This window comes from Chelonia mydas, chromosome 1 (assembly GCF_015237465.2).
Source record: "Chelonia mydas isolate rCheMyd1 chromosome 1, rCheMyd1.pri.v2, whole genome shotgun sequence".
NCBI lineage: Eukaryota > Metazoa > Chordata > Testudines > Cheloniidae > Chelonia > Chelonia mydas.
Window position 1 is genome coordinate 122,300,942 of NC_057849.1, and position 22,529 is coordinate 122,323,470.

The following is a 22,529-nucleotide window of genomic DNA, read 5'->3' on the forward strand; positions in this document are numbered from 1 at the left end:
CCAAACTACAGTAATACCATGTTCATAAGTCATATTACAGGACTACATCATTTCTGAATATAATTTCTTGAGTTTGCAAACAGAGTGGAACATTTAGGGCTCACTAGATGGGCTAATTGGATTTTGATCACTAGTTGTTTTATGAAAACATGACTTGTGGGGAGTAATTTGGTGCAGGGTTTTAACATACTTGAATTTCACTACTGGAAGGCTAGATTCAAATTTTACTTAGGTCACTTGCTAAATGAGTTTGGTGGGCTCAGGTTAGTCCTATGTGAACATTAGTCCACATAAGAAAAATAAAAACAAAAAACCCCACCCCACAATCTGTTACTAATAGCACCATGCTCACTCAGAGTACTGAAAAGCATTGATTTTAGAGGGCTACGTCAGGAACCATGAGCAGTGCCCGCCTGCACCACACTTGGTTATAGCCAGTATTGTCTGTTTTCCATTTTTATCAGCTCTAGATATTGAATATTTACCCCTGAAAATGGAAATGTCTAAAAGTCAAACTTATAACAATCGCTGCATTAAGCGCACATATGTGAAAACAAAACAATATCAAGATTCTCCATCTCTCAGCTGTGTGCTTCTGTTTTTATTCCCTGCATGCCACAATAAACATCTTTCAGAAAATAATGAACAGTTAATTCAAATAATTTCTTTTTCATTCTTAGGACAACATTACTGCATCACAGTAGCATGTTCACAAGCTCAAAGACACTTATCTTTTTCAAACTCTATATAAAATTCACACTAGTTTCTCAAAAAATTACCAAACTGAAAGTCTTTACTTAATTTTTTGTTAATTTTTATTTCAAGCAAATAATGCTGTACATACCATGTTAAAGACACCGTGGGCTTGCAGTACCAGGAGAAGGAAAGTCTAATTGATTATCAAGAGCCCAGCAACCAATAATGTAGGGCTAGATTCTAACCTAATGTTGCATAGTCTTTTACTCCTTGAGTCGTCCCGTTGCAATGAATGGGATTGTGTGAGGAGTAGGACAGTACTCAACTTGAGCAAAGTTTATAAAAGCAAACAGATAAGAAAAACATCCCCTTGTTGCTTAAGTCTCTCTCTGTTGTTTTTCTCTGTGTGGTTCTATACAAGTATCTCTTGCTTAGTCTATTCTTTTTTCCACAATAGTAATGACAGGCCAGTAATGTTTCTGTACAGTTTCTATATATTTCCTGAATTTTTCCATTATTGAGCTAAACAGAAACAGTTCTGTATAATGAAAAAGAAACATATTATGCCCGAATGTTTTCAGAGAAAATATGAGGGAGATCAGCTGTAAATGGGGGGAGGGGAAGAGTTTGGAATTGTACACTGCTGACATTTTACTTCAAGAGAGTCCGAGAAGAAAGTGTGCATAGCATACAAATAAAAAGGATAAATAGGGTGCATTCTGGTACAAAATATCTGCCTCAGTCTGGAATTTGTGGTGATCCATGTCCCATTTCTCAATCTCTTCATCTGGGGCTCAGAGTAGACTTCTTTAACCCATTTTCTGGCCTCCTCCCAGTCCCAGAAGATAAATTGCTTCACTCCAATAGAAACCCACATTTTTTCTGGTTATAAGACTTTTATAATGATTTTATAGTAGGCTTTTCTTAATGGCCCAGCAATGTCCACTCAACCTTTGTTAGCTCCGAGCATATGGCAGGGAATGGATATGTATTTTATAGATTCATAGAATTCATAGATTCATAGAATATCAGAGTTGGAAGGGACCTCAGGAGGTCATCTAGTCCAACCCCCTGCTCAAAGCAGGACCAATCCCCAATTTTGCCCCAGAACCCCCTAAATGGCCCCCTCAAGGATTGAACTCACAACCTTGGGTTTAGCAGGCCAATGCTCAAACCACTGAGCTATCCCCCCCCCACAAAATTTTAGTTGATGTCTCATCCGCAGGATCATCTTCTGTCTTGGAGGCCAGACATTCTATATATGAAAGTGTTACCGTGTGTGGAAATCCTGGAAATCTCCTTCCTAATGCCTTCAGTTTCTCTTGTTCCACTAGCATTAACAAGTTCTTCACAACCCTATGGACACTTTCTTTTGGGACTCTCTTGAAGTAAAATGTCAGTGTAGAATTCCAGGCTCTCCTCCCCTTCTATTTACACAAACCACATGCCCTGAGACACACCACAGGATGTCACTCAGATGCCTCTTGCTCCTTGGGAGTAACTGGTACTATAGGTTTCAGAGTAGCAGCTGTGTTAGTCTGTATTCGCAAAAAGAAAAGGAGGACTTGTGGCACCTTAGAGACTAACACATTTATTTGAGCATAAGCTTTCGTGATCCGATGAAGTGAGCTGTAGCTCACGAAAGCTTATGCTCAAATAAATGTGTTAGTCTCTAAGGTGCCACAAGTCCTCCTTTTCTTTTTGGTACTACAGTAGCACTGTCATTGTTTTTATTTTTTTCTTCCCCCACTCAGTCTTCTGTGAAGCTACATCTGTCCTCCTCTGCACCCTTCAGTTAGTGGTTGAGAGTTCCTGCAGATCCTTTGTACTCAAAGACCCCAGCCTCCGTCCCTGACATTTTTTCAGATGAAATTGTTATTTTGGTGCAGCAGTTCCCTGTGATTTGGTAGTATCAAAAGTGACAGGTTGTGAGAACAAAGCTATGCCAGTGGTGCCCAGGTTAGGACGCTCTCCCACTATGTCTTGCTGACTAATATATACTGGCTAGCATATATGTATATCATATGTATTCTCCACATTAAGCACCAATAACATTAAACATAAATATTGTAACAGTGATATAGCCTAAATTGATCTATACTGTAATCCTGCTCACTTATAATGAGTATCCCACAGCACCTTGCCTTTACTGAAGCAAGCATTTGGCATAGACAGATACATTCATTCTGTGTCTTAGTATAATCTAGAGACGTGCCTTCACAGACCAGTACCTGGAACGCTAGGATCCAAAACAAAGATAAGGAAGGAACAGAACAACAGCTTAGGGAATTGGGACAGACTGATGGGTTGGATTTTCGTGACGTGTAACGAGATGTATAACTGTAAAATCATCATATAGAAACCAGCAGCTGAGATGTGTAACTGTGGGAGCACACCTTTTGCTTAAGGTGATTGTAACATTGCTGCATGGGGTGGGATCCCGGAGACTGGTGTCACATAGAATCTTTTCCCAGTATAATATTGGCTGAGAGCAATAAACCTGACTGACATTGGCTATTTGGCCTCTTGAATATATTTCATAATGAATCAAAGTGTGGTCAAGCAATTGACTATATAATTTATCAACAGTTTGTGTGTACCCGAAACCAGTCTTCAAATTAGGGCACAGGCCTAATCTACTTCACTTCTGCTATAACTACCTTGATTATTTATGTGCCCTCTTATATGAAGTTACTAATGGAACACTGTTTAATATAAGATGGCATGGGGACAGATCTGTTACCCAAAACTGTGGCACACAGACTATTACAGAGATCTGAATGTGTCCTTTGCAGCTAGGGCTGACAGAACACATACACTTCTGCTAAATTATTTCTGACAAATGCCTGTCATGAATGATGATAGCAGTGACAGAAAATGGAGACTAGTACATTCAGTAAATCCACTTGGTAGATATAAATATTTTGTATATGAGATGGGACACTTAACACCGCAGTTACCTATACACCCCTGGCCAGAGAGCTGGCACTGGGGCAGTTAATTGAATGAAATGCACAAAGATAAGTTGCTTCACAACTAAGACCACAATTATATGACTAGACCAGATTGTGAAAATGATTGTGATGATTGGTGTTGGAAATTAGAAAACAGAGAACATTAAATTCAACCAAAGTACTTTGTTAAGAAGAAATATTTTTGTATATGGACATTCAACAGAACATTAAACAGCTGTTTACTGACCAGAGGTGTGGTACTATCACAGTTAATCAAATTAGATGAATGAGGATACTTTGCTCCTTTGCATCTGGAACCTAGCCTGTCCATGCAAGTGTTAAATTGTGCTTGTGACTGACTGATGGTAGTGAAGGTGAAAGGAAATGGACACCACTCAGTTCAATCCATGCTATGGGTAGGTATATGAAGTCGTGCTGCATACCACAGAGGTTGGAGGTTGATAGGAGGAATTTTTAAAACGACATATTAGTTCCCCAAGCCTTCCTGGTGAGAAGCCTGGCAACCATTCAGATGAAGGAAACAAAGATAGGTGAGATTACCTTGCACAAACAGAACTGCACAGGTACATGCAATTAACAACACTTGATTAATTGCCTCAGTGCCAGAGCTCTGGCTGGGGGATTTAAGGAACAGATGTGTGTTCCTCAACCCATATACAACATTAATTCATATTCATTGGTCTCTGTTTTATACCACACTATAACCAATAGAGCTGGTCAGGGGAATGGTGGGTGATTGGAGCCTCACAGGAAATGTTTTCTCCATCCTGTAAAACTTTGATATTTTGAAAACATTTTCCCATCCTGAAAGGGGGCAAAAAGTAGAAATCTTGAAAATTTTTGTGAACTGATAATTAAAAAAAATGGTTTTGGGTGAATTGAAACATTTCATTTTGATAATTCTGAAATGCTTTGTTCTGATTTTAACCCCCTCTTTAAACTATTTAAAAAAACCTCTTTGTTTTCAACTGTAATTAAAGAGTTTTACTTACAGTTCAAAATAAAGAGTTGTTTTGAATTGAAAACTTGAACTTTTCATTATGAAGATTTCAAAATAATTTCATTTTTTTTTACTTTACAAAATGAGAAATTAATCAAAACTGACCCTTTCCCACAAAAAGGTTTGGGTTTTGACAAATTGGAATTTTCCAATGGAAAAAAAAATGTCAAAAATGTTTTGACAGCGTTATTGGCAGTAGTATGACATAAAATAGAGACCAGTGAAGATGAAACAATGTTGTATATGGGATGAAGAATACACATCTGTTCCCTAAATCCCCCAGTCAAAGCCTGGTATTGAGGCATTTAATCATATGATAGAGATGCCAGAATTATTTGCAAATAGGACTGTATCTATAGATGCAAACATGATTAGTTTGTGTGAATGTGATGAGAAAGGTGAATATAAAAAATGCGAAGTGGTCTTTAATAATATATACAGCTGGCAGGCCTCTCTCTTTCTCTCAGAAAAGAAAGAAATGTTTTACAATTGGGGACCATTTGTAATGCTCTTCCTTGTGAAAAACAGGAAAAGAAAAGGGTTTAAATATTCAAAAAATCCCTATGCCTGTTTATCTCAAGCTGTCTCTCACACTCTATCTCTCCATGGAACAATGATTTCCTTAGACGCTGCTCCTAATATTCATATTAGGTCATCCAGTTGGGGAAAAGAAACAATAATTATCATCATGGCATCTGAGCACCTAATTAGGTGACTGGTCACACTGATCAAAAATTGATTTGAGAATACTGAATTCCCAAATGAATACTAGTAGCAAACAGTTTGAAAAAATTAAGCTGAAATTTGTTTGCACAACTGTCAAACAACTACAGATTTCAAACAGTCTGTTCTTGGATAACTTGCAAGCAGAGAGGGGGGCTACATTCACAGAATAAATTATTTGTTATGAATTGTTTAGTCATTTCTTTATTTGGTGCACATTGGGCCTATTCACAGACATGTCAAAGATCCTGTGAGCCATTGGCTCTTTGAGTGGATCCAGTTAACACACATCATTTTCATAGCTAACAGTACACAAAGGAGTGATGTGGCCGGCATCATGCCCAGCTACCTTTGATAGCCCTAACCCCATGGATTAGGGACCCATTTTTGCAGTTAGGTGAACAGGAGGTGGCCTTTCAGTATGAGATCAAGTGAGATGCCAATCCCCCCACCTTCAACTTTACGTCAACTGCCTTAACCACTCAGCCACTGCACCTGAAAACGCTTTGAGGGGGGCACCTGGATATGAACCACTGGCATGTACTTGTAGAAAATGTTCTGCTGTGCTTTGCTCCTTGGATTCTGTCCTTTTTTAATTCCTTGAAGAATAAACTATTTCCAAGGCTATTACTTGACTTTTAGGTAGACTGGTGAAATATTATAGGACTACAAATGCCTAGAAGACAGAGTCTCTTTAGGTATTGAGCTCTTCTCCCAGCCAATATTCCTCCCTCTTCCCGTGTAATAAGTCTTCCTCTAAACCAAGATAACTTTCTGTTCAGAGCTACTGAGCCCAATTCCCATTTTATGTACTTCTCCCTTCCTAGGGCTGCTGAGTCCTCCTTTCAATCTGTGTCTCTCTTCAAAGCCACTGAGCTCTCCCACCAGAAGCTCCACACACAGTGGGCGTAATCCAAGGTGTAATTGCAGTTCAGGTAGACATAACCACACTCGCTTTACCCACAGTTGCATGGCTAAAAGTAGCAGTGTAGATGCAGCAGCATGGGTTGTACAAGCCTGCCTGGAACTTTGGGTGCTCACGTTGCTGAAGCTCACACCCGTGCATCCGCACAGATATTTTTAGCAATGTTAAAGCTAACACAAGTATGTCTACCTGAGCTGCAATCACACCTTGGATTGCTCTATAGGCATAACTAGTGCTGAGCAGTGGTATCAAAAAACCCAATGTCCACTCTTCAAGGTCAAATTTTATCACCCTGATATTGCCTGAGTCCAACATGTCAAGAAGAGCATGTGTCACTCTGTTTTTAGTGTGTTACACTCTGAGGGCAGCCTCCTGACTGTCACTGGTGAACACTTATTTCACATGAGCAATCTGTCTTCAATGGAACAACTCCTGCGAATAAGGGATTCCCAATCCAGTTCCATGGGAATATCGGAGCTGGATTAGCGTGCAGCCACATTGCACTGCTAGCCCTACCCATTCTTGTTTTAAATGATAAAATTTTAAAAACAGGAGGAAAAAGAAAACAAATGAAAACGAACAACAAAAACAGCCCCCCAAATAAATTCCCCCCTCCCGACGTCTTTCACAGGAGCTCTGGTTTCTCATTTGAGGCCTGATCCAGATTCACTCAAGTGGATAGGGCTCTGTCCATTTATTTCAATGGGAGTTGAATCAGGTCCTTTCTTGTAATCAGACAAAATGGCAATGTTACTCACTTACTTTAGAGCTTGTGTAATGAAAACCTCTAACCACAGATTTTGTTTGTGTGAGGGATGAGCTAATAGCATAAATTATTGTTAGTTTTCACTAACAGCTGGTAAACATACTGCAAACCCTCACAGACAGATTAACGAACACTGGCTGAAAAACTGCGTCAAATAAATTGTGATCTGAGTTCATGAAACAGAAATTCAAACACTTTAAAAACAGACTAATATTTCATCCCTTTGGTGCCAGATGCAATGCCCTCTACCGTGGGTCATTTGATACAGGACTTTGTACGACATGCATAATAACAGTTGCAGAAGGAACAGTCATTACCAAATTTAAAAAAAAAAACTTTAAAAACTGAAGTGAAATGGGGAAACATCTTCATAATTCATGTGCCAGGGTTCAAGTTACTGCCAGCTTATGTGTCTGATCCCTAGTCAGTATTTTTCATATTACTTAATAGACATAACAAGGTTTGTGTCTTCAGTGGGACCATTTTATGTTAAAATCTAGGGTTAAACTAATTTGTAATCCAAATACACTACTGGATAAGTGCCCAGCTCTTCAGCAGACTCACTAGCTTCAGTCTTTGAATGCTAGAGCAGCCATCTTCCTGAGGGCTGACCATGTAACTTAAAACCAGCTTCCCACCTCAGATATACTTGTAGAGTGCACTTAGGGAGAGATCCTGGTTTGTGCTCTGACTACTTTGGGTCACTATGGCAGCACAAAGCAGCAGGAGCATAGGTTTAACCAACCACCAGCACGGGGGAATACCAGGTGGCATGGGCAATTGTAAGAGCTCCTAGGCAAGCCTTGTCCCAGCAACCAATGTATGGGTGTGTACTGTGCAGGCCCTGGCTCTGAGATGGTGTCTTGGATCAGTGATCAACTAGTGTAGAGTAGAGCTGTCCTAAGACTGGTGGTGGGATGGGGGAAGGCGTAAAAGTGGCTTACCACCACCTTTCTCCCCATTCTTTCCTGGCTGTATGTAAAACATGGCATTTCCAACACTGGTGAATATAAAAATACCTATTGACCCCGTGCAAAGACAGCCAAATTTTCCTGTTGATCTCTGTACTGTTAAGGTTTCTGCAGATTTACAAAATATTTAAAATGGATAGCACAGCTGATGCATTGGAAAATTGACTTGAACCATATTTCAAGAAGAGCAGAGAACATTCTTTCATGGGATGTAGACAGTGATCACTAGCAGTATATTCTTTTCGAGATGTCCAAATGGACCCAGGGTTGTTGCTGCACTTTCTCTTCTTACGTATTGACGCATTGCACTGCCTCAGGCCACTGTGGCTTTACTTGCTTGTCTCTTGTTATTTTACCCATACTGCCTTCTAGGATGGAAAATACTTTACTATCTACTTTTTGTGACCCCTCCCCACCCCATGTGTCCCCATGGCAACAAAAGCAGCAGCTGGGAGCAGTTAATTCAGTGGTGGGCAACCTGCTGTGCGGGCTGGCCACCCCTTCCCGCAGCTCCCATTGGCCGGGAATGGTGAACCGCAGCCACTGGGAGCTGCAGGTGGCCGTGCCTGCAGATGGTCAATCAGTGTAAACAAACTGTCTCGTGGCCCACCAGCGGATTACCCTGACGGGCTGTATGCGGCCCGTGGGCTGCAGGTTGCCCACCACTGAGTTAATTGCACATTTGGCTTTTCAGAGGACCAGAAATGTGAACATGCTTATTGTAGTGCTGAAGGCCAATGGCATTTTGGGATGTATAAGTAGGGGCATTGCCAGCAGATCGAGGGACGTGATTGTTCCCCTCTATTCAACATTGGTGAGGCCTCATCTGGAGTACTGTGTCCAGTTTTGGGCCCCACACTACAAGAAGGATGTGGAAAAATTGGAAAGAGTCCAGCGGAGGGCAACAAAAATGATTAGGGGACTGGTACACATGAGTTATGAGGAGAGGCTGAGGGAACTGGGGATGTTTAGTCTATGGAAGAGAAGAACGAGGGGGGATTTGATAGCTGCTTTCAACTACCTCCAAAGAGGATGGCTCTAGACTGTTCTCAGTGATAGCAGATGACAGAACAAGGAGTAATGGTCTCAAGTTGCAGTGGGGGAGATTTAGGTTGGATATTAGGAAACTTTTTCACTAGGAGGGTGGTGAAACACTGCAATGCATTATCTAGGGAGGTGGTGGAATCTCCTTCCTTAGAAGTTTTTAAGGTCAGGCTTGACAAAGCCCTGGCTGGGATGATTTAATTGGGGATCGGTCCTGCTTTGAGCAGGGAGTTGGACTAGATGACCTCCTGAGGTCCCTTCCAACCCTGATATTCTATGAAGACAAGGTACTGAAGTCCCAAGCTGCCAGGGAAAATGGGCTCAGAGGTAGTCCCAGCACATCAGGTGGCAGTCCCAAGGGGGGTTCTATGACCCAACCCGTCACACAGCCTTCATGACAGGCTGCACAAACGAGCTTTACCCTGGTGGTAAATGAGTGGCATTGACAACAGCAGTTGTGGTCCCAGAGTGTTTAGGTATCCCAGCTGGGCCCACATCACAACAACCTTACTTCCTCCCTCCATAAAGGAAGACTTGAAATAAGATGATACCTGGAGCCCTTGTCAGCATAAAGAGATGCTTTCTTGAGCAAGGGTCTAACAACTACTTCTTTCAAAGAATCTGGCATCTTTGCCCTCCCTTAGGGAGGCATTGGCAATCAGTTCCAATAACAGCCCCATTATTAATGGCCGTACTTTCTCTCTATTATATCTTTCTCTCTGGATTCTGTCTGTAAAAGTCTTATCCTCAGCCCCTTTGGCTAGCATTAATTCGTTCTCCTTTTTTCTGCCCTTTCTTTTCCCTGCAAACCTTAATTAATTCTGTATATTCTTGTTTAATAATACTTACTTACCTCAAAGGGATGTTTTAAAGCTTAATTAATTATTGTACAGACACTTTTTCACTCACATCTTTGAGCAGTCAGTCTCTGCAACTACACTGGCAACTTCTTGTTCCTTACATTATCTTTTCAGAGGGTCTGTAGACTTTTGTGCGTTAATGAAGACTTTTTAGGATTCTCCACCTTTCTTCCACACTCATGAATTCTTCTTCCCATTCTGCTACACTTGCCAGGGGCTTGATCTGAACTCCAAGGAACTGGCAGATGCTCAGAAAATCAGATAATTTCCTTATCTGTCCAATGTGGATTTAGGAGCCTGATTTCTGGCACCCATATAGACTGAGCAGTAGGACTGGGGCCTAAGAAGGAAAATGAGATAGGAATGGTAGGGGAATACAGTCATTTTTATATACATTTGCAGCTTTCAAATTATTGTAATAAATAGATAAAACATACCCCCTAACTCACTGACAGGCTCACATAAACACACACACTGAAGGATGGACTCCTCTACAAACACCATGCCTACTCGTGCACTCAACCATTCACCCTCACATATGAACCACATACAACCACACACACCCACTCACCCATACACACGCATACATTCACTCATTGATAAACACACCTACCCATTTGAATCCAGTCGCCCACTTGCACTCACATGAGCACACCAATCCACTCCCAGATGGCCAGTCATTCACAGACTCTCTCCCTATGTCCATAAGCCACTTAAAACAGCTACCGCATCACTCTGCTTCCTTTCCCTTCTCCCATCCTGAAAACTGAAGAAACTGCACCAGGACTGCTGTGCAGCTCCTCCTTCATCCTCTTTTTGAAGGAGCAGCCACCCTATGGCTTCTCTCCTTCCCTCCGCGACACGAATCTTGAATAACAACTTCCTGAAGAGGGTCCTGAGCCTAGCAAGGGGTTTGTTTTGGTGGGACCTACGATGGGAGGGGCAAAAAGGGAAGGACAGCTCCCTTGAGACTTAGCCCCCACGGGACTTCTGGGGTATGTTTGAGGTTTCATCAGATTTGGCTTGAGATCTGGAGCCATGATAAGAGCCACTTCCTGTTTGCTGGTCTCCGTAAGTCAATCCAATCTCCCTCCTTCTTGCCCAGATGGGGGCAGCAGTGAGGCAGCCTCTCTGGGCTCTGCCTGCTGCTGTAGGGAGGGTCGGCAGCTGTGTGAGCTGGTTGGATCATGCCAGGATGCTTTACCTCAGAGTGGTTCCCTGCTGTGCTGCCTCATGCGGAGCTGCTCATGGGCCAAGTCCTGGGCCAAAGTAAGGGCTGCCTCCCCTACCCTGTGAGGCTTGGGGCGCTAGGGCGGTGGGGGTTGGGAATTCCTAGGGAGGACAGGGTAACATGGCCCAAGTACAGTCCTAGTGGGAAATCCTGACTGCCTTAGGGTATAGGCCATGCCCATGAGGGGCTGCTTACTGCCCTATGGGACTAGCTGTGGAAGCCAAGGAAGTGCCAGAACAGTTGCTGGTGGCCTTGTGGAATCTAGAACCCGTGTCCATGGTCAGGGGAGCATTTGCAACACGTTTCTTTTCAGCTTGACACTTGCATTTGAACAGCGGGGGAGAGTGGGGGTGAGGGTCTACCCAGAGCCTGACCTTTACCAGAACCCCAAATATGGTGGTTCATGATCTTACTATAACCAGTTATCTGGGGTAGCCTTTCTTCCAGGTCATCTGGATCGCTAGTGCGGGTTCATGATCCACGGGATGTGGGAGGATAGGGCCTGGGCTTCTGGGAATGGTGCAATGTCAGGAAGCCTGTGACATTGCCAGTCCAAAGGCAATTTTTAGGCAGAGCAAATCCTGCATCTTGGCAGGGGTTAGATGAGATGACCCTTGAGATCCTTTCTAACCTTGTGGTTCCATGATTCTATAATTCACTGAGGTTCTTCCTCAGGTTTATGTTTTAGGAAGTGAAGCTGCAATCTTCAAGGCAGCCTTTCTGTTGGGTTTTCTTTGGGCCCTTCTGGATCAGTGAGTTGTTCTTTCAGCCATGGGACACTCTTTGGGGCAGGCTCTCCAATGACAGGGCGTGCAGCGGGAAGGGGATCTTTATGTCTGGAGTTCTGCGGATTGAAAACTGGTCAAAATTGGGTTGGTGAGGCTGTGGCTCTGCACTGATCTGGTGCAGGGAACCTGTGTCCTGTACAGGCATGCTGAGCAGATGTGGCTCAATGACCACCTGGTGCGGGTCCTCTGTTCCTGCTTTTGGGGACATAATTCCAGTTATGGGAGTATTTTGATGTGTCCCAGGGTTTGCCTAGATTTTTTCCTTTATTTACCCCCTTCATTTTCAAGTGTCCATTTTCTTTTATAAAGGTCACTATTTCCCTTCTCCACATAGATTGGAAATGCACACACAGTAATAAAGACTAACCTGTGAACAGGTTCTTTAGCAAAACTGTTGTCATCTTGTACTGCAGATGGGTCAGGAGTTTTAGAACTAAGGGAAAAAAGAACTGAAGTAATTGCTAGTTTTTTTTCAAGGTACTTCCCATAATTAGGGATGGAGGAGCCACTTCAGATACATAAAGAACCATCCCAACTCTTCATCCTAAATGTGCCTCAACCTCTGACATATTACTGCAGTTCTTCCAGCCTAATTATCAAAACACAAACTCTGAAAAGAACATCCAAATTGCACAATGCTTGTTCATCACTGCCATCCCTACTCTGGCATGGGTAATGGACTGTATTGTATCAGAGAGATGTCAGCCTAAGTACACAAAAAGAAAAAGACTTGCAAGTAATTTACATGACCCTCCCCCCCACCTCAGTATGTTTGCACCCATTTTAGCAGGGTGACTCTCTCTCTTTTTTTTTTTTTTTAAAAACTTTTACTGCATACTACTGGCAGTGGCCACATATCTGGAGTAAGGGTAGATTGTTGAGGAGATATGCCTTAATTTATATTTAAAGTCAATTTTTCTCTGGCCTGCAGTGTATTTGCATATTCTATACTCTTGCCCACAGGCAGTATTCCCTTTGAAATCAATAAGAGAACTGCGGTGTGAATCAGAGGGGTGAATTTTGCCCCGAGTGTCTTTGATACTGAAATAGCTGGTTTTCTCAAAGAAAGCGCTAGTTTGAGATTAGCAAGAGAGTCTTATTGATGGTCTATAGTCAGATGTGAAACTTGGAATTCTGCCTTAGTGTCTGTTTAGGGTATCCACTTCCCCACTCCCTACAGCAAGCTGAGGAGCTACAACCCACTCGCAATGCCATTGAAGTCAATGGCAAAACTTCTATAGACTTAAGTGGTGCAGGATCAATTCTCTAATACCTACATTTCCCCCTCAAAAGTCTTGCTTTCCCAAGGCTCATGATAGTCAAAAGATATCCACGAATTTTTCTTTTTTAAAAAAGCCAGAACTAATGGTGCACTCAGAATTCCCCTAGAAGCGTTATGCACTTGCCCTCAACTCTAAAGTGGCTGTAAAAGAATATTTTTATTGCAGTCATCCATTTAGAATAAATTTAAAAGGCAGGTCTGATTTCTCCAAGCCCATCCTGAAATATTCCAAATCTCTCAGAGCTGGAGTGAACTTCCTACTATCAGTCCAGCACTCACCACAACTATGGGTGTATCTATTGGTGTGCTTGCTGTGCGGAAGAAGGCAAAGACATGTGGTATGGGTTTTAACCAGGCTGTGACTTTTAGTCAAATTTCAACCAAAGTTCCTGTCGGGGGACAGCCCAGCACAGTCACTCACACCCATTGATCATTTGCCAAATGTTAGGGGCTCCCACTGCAGGAGGAGCTAATCACCATATAACTTATTTTGTTTCTTTTATTAATAAACCTTAGATTTTATTTATAAGGATTGGCTATAAGTGTGTATTTGGATGAGGTCTGAAATATTCATTGACCCGGTGGGAAATGTGTCTTGTCCTTTGGGATTGGTAGAATTTTAAGTATGTGGAATAAGGTTTTCAATAACTCCTCACTATATTAGACATGGCTGTCTAGATGGGAGCCAAAGGATGGATTGCCTAAAGGGGACTGTATCTGACTTCTGATTAACCAGCATGGTATTACAGAAGTGGTTTTGTTACTGGCCTGGTGAATCTAATTGTAGAATAAATCACCAATCTTGGGAGTTGTCTGCCCTAATTCTTGTAGTCTGCCCTGAGTTGGCATTCTCAGCATGGCCCCTCCAGCACCACGGTTACATCTGGTATCAGGCATGGAAGATGCCATTTTGAAGAGTGATCTGCGCTGGTCATGCTGGCAGGGCAGGGTGGTGTGCTGCTCAAAATGACTTCCTCTATGGGGCATGATCTTGCATGCACTGTGCATGTGAGGTCATGCCGATGGGGGCAGGCCCCACATCATTCCCAGAAGTACCAGAATGTCTAGTATCCTGGGGATGCATTAGTGGTCAACCTATTTGTGCTATGGGGCTAAAAATAGTGTAGATGTTCCTACTCAGGCTGGAGTCTGAGCTCTGACACCTGGGAGCGCAATAAAATGCACTGGCCAGAATAAGTTGAAGAGAAATAAAACAGATTGCCAGGCATAGTTTACCATATACGGACAGTATATTTCAACAGCCAATTTATGATTAATCAACTTGCCTTCCCCCTCCTTCACTGGGCACTTTTATGGTTTTTCATCATAGTTTTGCTCAAATTCTCAACGCATCACATTTTGATTAAGACAGAAATAATCATTGCGCTTAATGCCATGTTACTCATAATATTTTCAGGATGCTATGATTTAGGTTCCTCAGATGTAAGACCATTATAAATATTGCTAAAGGTAGTGACTCTTTATAGCTTCATTTAAAATGTGTGGAAAATTATGTTAAGACAAAAACATGCAGCAAACTTATTAAACTTCTCTACATTTTTGCAATTTAAATGTTAAATAATGTATGAAGGAATGTGTTTTGTATACACATACTTCAACAAAAACATTAACATGTTAATATCTTTATTTCCATGCTCTTCCTTTAATATACCAAAGGAAGCTGGAAGCAAAGTGCACCTAATTATTTTCATTAAAGCTACCATATTTTGAAAACCAGTCTAAATTTCCTTCTGTGGCAATAAATATTTTTACCTTTCAGCATATGCATATAATAATAATAAAAAATCCTACTTATTTCATATATGATACTTTATCAAATTTGCTCTCTCCAAATACAAATGTTAGCATCTTTCCTGGATAGTCGAGCCCATTGTGATACATGTATCTATTTTAAAAAGATTAGTTGGAGCGTTATGAAATTCTAGAAAAAACAATGGACAAACTTTGGAGAAGACTTATTTGAATTTGACAAACTTTATTATTACTACTTTTATAACTGTTTTTTTGACACTTAAACATAAAACACAAGAATGGCCATACTGGGTCAGACCAAAGATCCATCTAGCCCGGTATCCTGTCTTCCAATAGTAGCCAATGCCAGGTGCTTCAGAGGGAATGAACAGAACAGATAATCATCAAGTGATCCATCCCCTGTCACCCATTCCCAGCTTCTGGCAAACAGAAGCTAGTGACACCATCCCTGCCCATTCTGGCTTATATCACAGGAATACCTAGAGGTCATTCCAGCTGGCCCATCATGCTAGGCTCTACCAACGTACAAATGTCTTGCACACCAGAGCTTGGAAATAGCTGGTATAGTGGTGAGTACTTGCATCTGACTGAGATTACTCTCTTGTTCTCCAGAATAAGGCTTGTCTACACTGAAGTGCTACAGCAACACCACTGCAGCGTTTTAAGGGAAGATACTACTTATGCTGACAGAACGGGTTCTCCCAGTGGTGTAGGCAGTAGCTAGGTTGACGGGAGAATTCTCCCATCAACCTAGCACTCAGGGTTAGGTCTGTTTAAATACATCACTCAGGGATCTAGAAAAGAAGCTCAGCCCTGCGGACAATCAGCTGGAACAGGGTTGGGGCTCAAGAGAAGAGCCACATGGATGAGGCATAAGTGTTACTGTTGTGGCTGCTGGAGGCAGGAGGCCCAAATGCAGCCTGAACCCAGGAGAGGGTAATGGCCCAGGGAGCCGGTCAGGTAGACCTGCATCCAGGCTGGAAGAGTGGTTTAGACCTAGCGGAGGAGCCCTGATCAGAACAGCAACAGATCCAGAGACCAGGACTCACCATTCTGAGTTCATACCAAGCATCAGCTGTCAGTACAAGAGGCAGGAAGTACATGATTCTGGAACTAAAAGATTGAAGCTGGGGGCCTGTTTGGAACTTGTGGTCACATATTAACCTTTATAATTAAGCATCAGGGACTTAGGCCTGGATTTTTAAAGGTATTTACGTTTTCCTGTGCTCAGCTAACTAATTTAGGTGCCTGTATCTCAGATTTAAGCTCCTAAATCAGTTAGGCATGGTAACCACTTTCCATTTGAACAATAAAATGGCTCATACCAAACTTGATGTGCAGTTCTGCGGTGAAAGTGTCAGCCACAAGTCTAATCCAAAGTATCTTGGCATTACACTGGACCAGAATTTGACCTTTCAACGCCTTGAGAATATCTGCGATAAGGTCAGGTCTCCTGTCCTGATTATCAGAAAATTGGCTGGAACATCATGGGGGTTCCAGTTCACAGACCTTATGACAAACAACAATTGCCTTGGTATATTCTGCAGCTGAATATTGAGCACTAGTGTGGTCTCACAGCAGTTACTCTAAACTCCTTGATGCTCAACTCAAGAATGTAATGCACATAGTGTTAGGGATGCTCAAATCAACTCCAGTCAACTGGTTCCCCGTCCTATCGTGCATCCAGCCTCCACAGATTAGAAGAGCTGCTCAGACAGCTCGCTTTCTTAACCATACCAATGCAAATATGAGGATCCCGCTGCATGATGACCTGCAGAACCTAGCAAAGACAAGATTAAAATCCCGCAACTCTTTATGGCAGGGGTGGGGAAACTTTTTTTTTCTATCAGGATCCAATGATGCAAAGAAAAAATCAGTCTCGGGACATACACAGCCCCATGCGGGGGCATGGAAGCTCAGGGCTTCCCCTAGGCTCCGGGGTGGGGTCAGAAATGAGGGGTTCAGGGTGAGGGAGGGGGCTTTGGGCTGGGGCAGGGGGTTGGGGTGCAGGATGGGGTGAGGGCTCTGGCTGGGAGTGTGGGCTCTGGGGTGGGGCTGGGGGGGTTGGGGTGTAGGAGGGGGCTCTGGGCTGGGGCCAAGGGGTTTGGAGTGCAGGAGTGGGCTCAGGACTGGGGCAGGGGGTTGGGGTGTGGGTGTGGATTCTGGGAGGGATTTAGGGTTTGGGAGGGGGCTCAGGGTTGGAACAGGGGGTTGAGGTGCGAGAGGGGGTATGGGATGAAGGCTAGTAAAACCCATGGCCATATTGGGGAGCCAACCAACGCATACAATCATTTTTTGAATAACTGCACAACATATTGTAACAGCTATATTTTGGAGTTCATAATGGTGGAGCTCATTTTGTGTGTGGAGGTTGGAAGAGTACTGCCCTCCTGTTTTCCAATTTGGTCCTTCTTGTGACAATGTAAAGAATGACAGACACAGTTGCTCCCTTCTATCACTGAACATCAGACTTACTTAGAATAAGAAAATCTATATTATCCCCAAACCTCCTTGCTTCACAGTAAAGGGGAAAAAACCTCTTGGAGAAATTTAAACATGGCAATAAAACTCCATGTTAGAATCTGTATCTAGGATCCTCTCTAGAGTTTGAATTACATCACTAGAAAGATTGGCTTCCCTAGCACGGAGGCCAGTGCACAAACAAGGATTTCACTCCCCACAAGACCTCACTTACTGAGATCTACACAAGTACTGGACTTACACATACAACTAGAAATAGGCAAAATGAACAAGTGGTGCTGTAGCAGCCATACAAAACTACTCTCCAGGCTGACAGTCAGACAATCAGCCCACTTAGGAACAGCTGTCACCGACAGGAAAACAGTAAGAGTTGTTACCGACACAGCAGAGCCATGATTAGATGCTGTGCAACTGGATAATGAGAAGTTAGGGGAAATCAAGACTTATTTGAAAGATCTGAGACATCCCAGCTATCAATAGATACAGGAGACAGTGAAAACTTGATGCCTCTAGGAATAGATTAGGGAACGGGAGAATCTGTGTTAGATCCAGTGAACTACAGGAACCAAAATTTCCTAATGAATCAAATGCAGTGCAATTAGACACAAGCATGGGGCTGAAGCCTCCCATCATTACCCTGGTGAGAGTTTTGTTAGCAGCTATGCCATGAGAAAACCATCCAGATACCTACATCACTGAAATCAACTATAAGGGGCCAACTGAGTGACTTTAAAAAGTCCTTCAAGAAGTGCTGAAAGTTATGTCACCTATATTATCTTAAAATTAAGAATGGTGTCATAGAAATATTCAAGTAGCTAAAAAGTGGCTATGCTGAGGAGATGATACAATGTTAGTTTGAGAGTGTCTCTGCTAATGCCGATATGAGCGCTGCACACATCCGTGTGAACCAAAGGATATTTGCAGCTGATAGTCCTATTGAGAGGTCTTAGTATTTAAGAATTATTTGGACAGTTGTGTTCTCCAGGATGATCACCCGGCCTGTTCCTCTTTCTGGATGCGAAGCTGGATCTTTTGTTGAGGGCTTTGCTCCCAGGTGAGCAGGAAGAGGGGGGAATAGTGGTGGTCTGTGGTAGAGACTCCAGAGCTTCTGACTAGCCTGAGAGATTTAGGGATGCACAGCATCTGTGCTCGTTTAACTCTGCTTGGTCTAGGCCAATTATTCATGCACAGTATCACCAAACACTATAAAGATGTAACATATGAGGAGTGTTGGTAAGAGTCACATGACAGTGGGTAGTGTTACCAAAGGTTAATATTCCTTTCACGTAACAGGGGTCACTGTCCACTGACTTCAGTAGCTATTCTGGTTAAAATCTTTCTTTTAAAAATAAACTCCAATGCCATTAAAACAAAATATTAACTGAAACCAGCAACCATAAACTACTCCAGCCAATAAAGAAAACACACATCTAGTGATGTCTGGAATGGAGGTCAAGGGACATGATCTGAATCGATCCAATAGATTAGAAGATTATTCTACCTCTGTCTGAACACCTGCAGTTAGGTAATTCCAAAGCAATTATTTTTGCCAGAAAACCAAACACTGCTTTAAATTTCCAGCCATGCCCGAGAAGGCTGTATAACCACTTTTAGAGCATTACAAACTTAGGACCAGCAGCTGTTGGTGGTGCAAGTCACAGTGAGATTGGAATTTAAGAAGGAGAATAAAGTTTGCAAGCTACAGGCCACAGGCAAATAGTTCAAAGACAGTTATTTTTGCCAGACAAGGCAGGAACAACTTAATTTGCCAACCAAACCCTGCTGAATCCCTCTGCCAGCAGCACAAACAATACTTTCGGTTCTAAGCCACTGCAGTAAAGGAGGCAAAATAAGTCCTTTACTCCTCTGCGATCATCGTGGCAGAATCGTGATCAGCAGAGCTATTTCACCTAGAGCAACTGGTAATCCAACCTGATTGCATAGCCTAGCCACCCCAGGCATTGACTGCAGTGAAGAGCTGTTAGTATACTTGACTGATAAGAGCAACTGACTACATAGGGAGGAAACTGGGGGGAAAAAACTATCCCTGACCAGGCTTCATTATCCACCCCTTCCTGAGTTTGGCCCTATCACACATGCCAAACCTCAAGAAGTCCCCAAAATATTAGTCACAACCTGTAAAATGGATCCATCCCTGGCTGGTAAAAGCCAAGGAAGAACTATGCTCACTATTAATGTACAGAGTCAATACCTTCTTCAGAAGAGAACGCCTACAAAACACCTTGAGAAATTCCAGTTTGGCCAATTCTCAAGAAGCCAATCCTTGACCCTGAAGATCTCCCCAACTACCATCCTGTTTCCAGCCTTCATTCCTGGGGGGAAACAACTGAGAAAATAATAACCACCAAACTCCAGAAATGTGTGGCAACAGCCAACATTGTGGATGCCTCAGAATCAGGGCTCAGACCAGGCCACAGCACACAGATGACGTCCTCACTGCCATGTACACAGGTAAGATCTCCAGGCTCATGCTGCTGGACCACTCTGCAGCCTTTGATACAATGGACCACAAGGTTCTACTAACTCACCTACCTGTCATAGCAGGAATAGATGGCTCAACATGGCAGTGGTTCCAGTTGTCACCTTCCAGCAGAACTCAGGGAATGGTAATGGGTGACTGCTCCTCCTCTCCAAAGGCTCTAATTTGTGGGTCCCATGGGGCAGTGGAACTGGGGTGGGGTGGAAAATGTAAATATTCATAGAATAATAGAAGATTAGGGTTGGAAGAGACCTCAGGAGGTCATCTAGTCCAACCCCCTCCTCAAAGCAGGACCCAGCCCAATTAAATCATCCCAGCCAGGACTTTGTCAAGCCAGGCATTGAAAACCTCTAAGGATGGAGATTCCATCACCTCCCTAGGTAACCCATTCCAGTGCTTCACCACCCTCCTAGTGAAATAGCGTTTCCTAATATCCAACCTAGACCTCCCCCACTGCAACTTGAGACAATTGATCCTTGTTCTGTCATCTGCCACCACTGAGTTCCATCCTCTTTGGAATCCCCATTCACGTAATTGAAGGCTGCTATCAAATCCTCCCTCACTCTTCTCTTCTGCAGACCAAATAAGCTCAATTCCCTCAGCCTCTCCTCATAAGTCATGTGCCCCAACCCCCAAATCATTTTTGTTGCCCTCCGCTGGATTATCCCCAATATGTCAACATCCTTTCGGGGAAATGGGGGGTGCAAAACTGGACGTAATACTCCAGATGTGGCCTCACCATTGCCAAATAGAGGGGAATAATCACTTCCCTTGATCTGCTGGCAATGCTCCTATTAATGCAGCCCAATATACTGTTAGCCTTCTTGGCAACAATGGCACACTGTTAACTCATATACAGCTTCTCGTCCACTGTAATCCCCAGGTCCTTTTCTGCAGAACTGCCGCTTAGCCACTTGGTCCCCAGCCTGTACCAGTGCATGGGATTCTTCCTTCCTAAGTGCAGGACTCTGCATTTGTCCTTGTTGAACCTCATCAGATTTCTTTTGGCCCAATCCTCCAATTTGTCTAGGTCACTCTGAACTCTATCCCTACCCTCCAGCACATCTACCTCTCCCCGCAGCTTAGTGTCATCTGCAAACTTGCTGAGGGTGCAATCCATCCCATCATCCACATAATTAATGAAGATGTTGAACAAAACCAGTCCCAGGACCGACGGCTGGGGCATTCCTCTTGATACCGTCTGACAATTAGCCATTGAGCCATTGATCACTACCCGTTGAACTGATGATCTAGTCAGCTTTCTATCCACCTTATAGTCAATTCATCCAATCCATACTTCTTTACTTGCTGGCAAGAATACTGTGGGAGACCGTATCAAAATCTTTGCTAATGTCAAGGTATATCATGTCTCCACTTTCCTCATATCCACAGAGCCAGTTATCTCACCATAGAAGACAATCCGGTTGGTCAGGCATGACTTGCCCATGGTGAATCCATGTTGTCTGTTCCTGATCACCTTCTTCTCTACCAAATACTGTGGGGACTCTGCTCCCATGTAAACTTGTTCACACATGAAGGGGTGTTATGGAGTTGAAAGTGGGAGCTGCAGGGACTGGAGCAACCTCTGGGGTCAGGTGTGGGAGCAGGTAGGAAGCACCAGGACCCCCTTCCCAGGATGGAGCCAGCTGCCCCACACTGTCTAGTCTCAGTAGCTCCCCTCCTATCACTCTGCCCTCCGCCATTCACAGCAAGCATCTCTCACCCCCGCCCCCTCCCCATTTCCTGGCATTCATGCTATCCCCTCTTCAATACCTACAGGAGATCACAGAGAGGAGCAGTGAGGCACCATAGGCTCAGCTGACAACAGTATGCCAATGACAATATCTCATTCTTAACTGATGCAACCACCAATGCTTCTAAAATGTTTGAATGCCTACAACCAATCAGCTCATGAATGAAGAGCAGCTGGCCAAGATGTTGTCTCCACCTTCCATCAAAGGCATACAGCCCCCATTTGTCAAAGTTGTCTGAATCTTTGGGGGTTCTGTTTAAGTCCTCACTAAGTTTGGATGACCAGGTAGTGGCAGTTTCCTAAAGTGCCTCTTCTCCTCCAGCTTGCTAGAAAACTTTTTCCCTTTTCCCCAGATGAGAACCTGGTCACAGTGACCCATAGGTTTGTCACCTCCAGGCTGGATTACTGTAACATATTACATCTTAAGCTGCATATGAACAAGTTGTACAGTGTTTAGCTGGTACAAAATGTGGCTGCCTACCTTCTCCATGTCTCCGGCCCCTGTGAGCACATTGGCCTCTGTGAGCACATCAGCCCCATCAGCAAGTCCCTCCCTTAGTTCCCAGTCAGCTTCCAATGCCAGTTTAATGCATTGGTCCTAATTTTCAAAGCAATTAATGGATCAAAGCCCAGCTATGTCAGAGATCAAATATTGGTCTATGAACCATTGCAACATCTGAATTCTTCTGATGCAACGTGCATCATAGAGCCCATAATGAAGCATAAGAGAGTGGAGAACAAAGTATTCTCTGTTGAAGGGA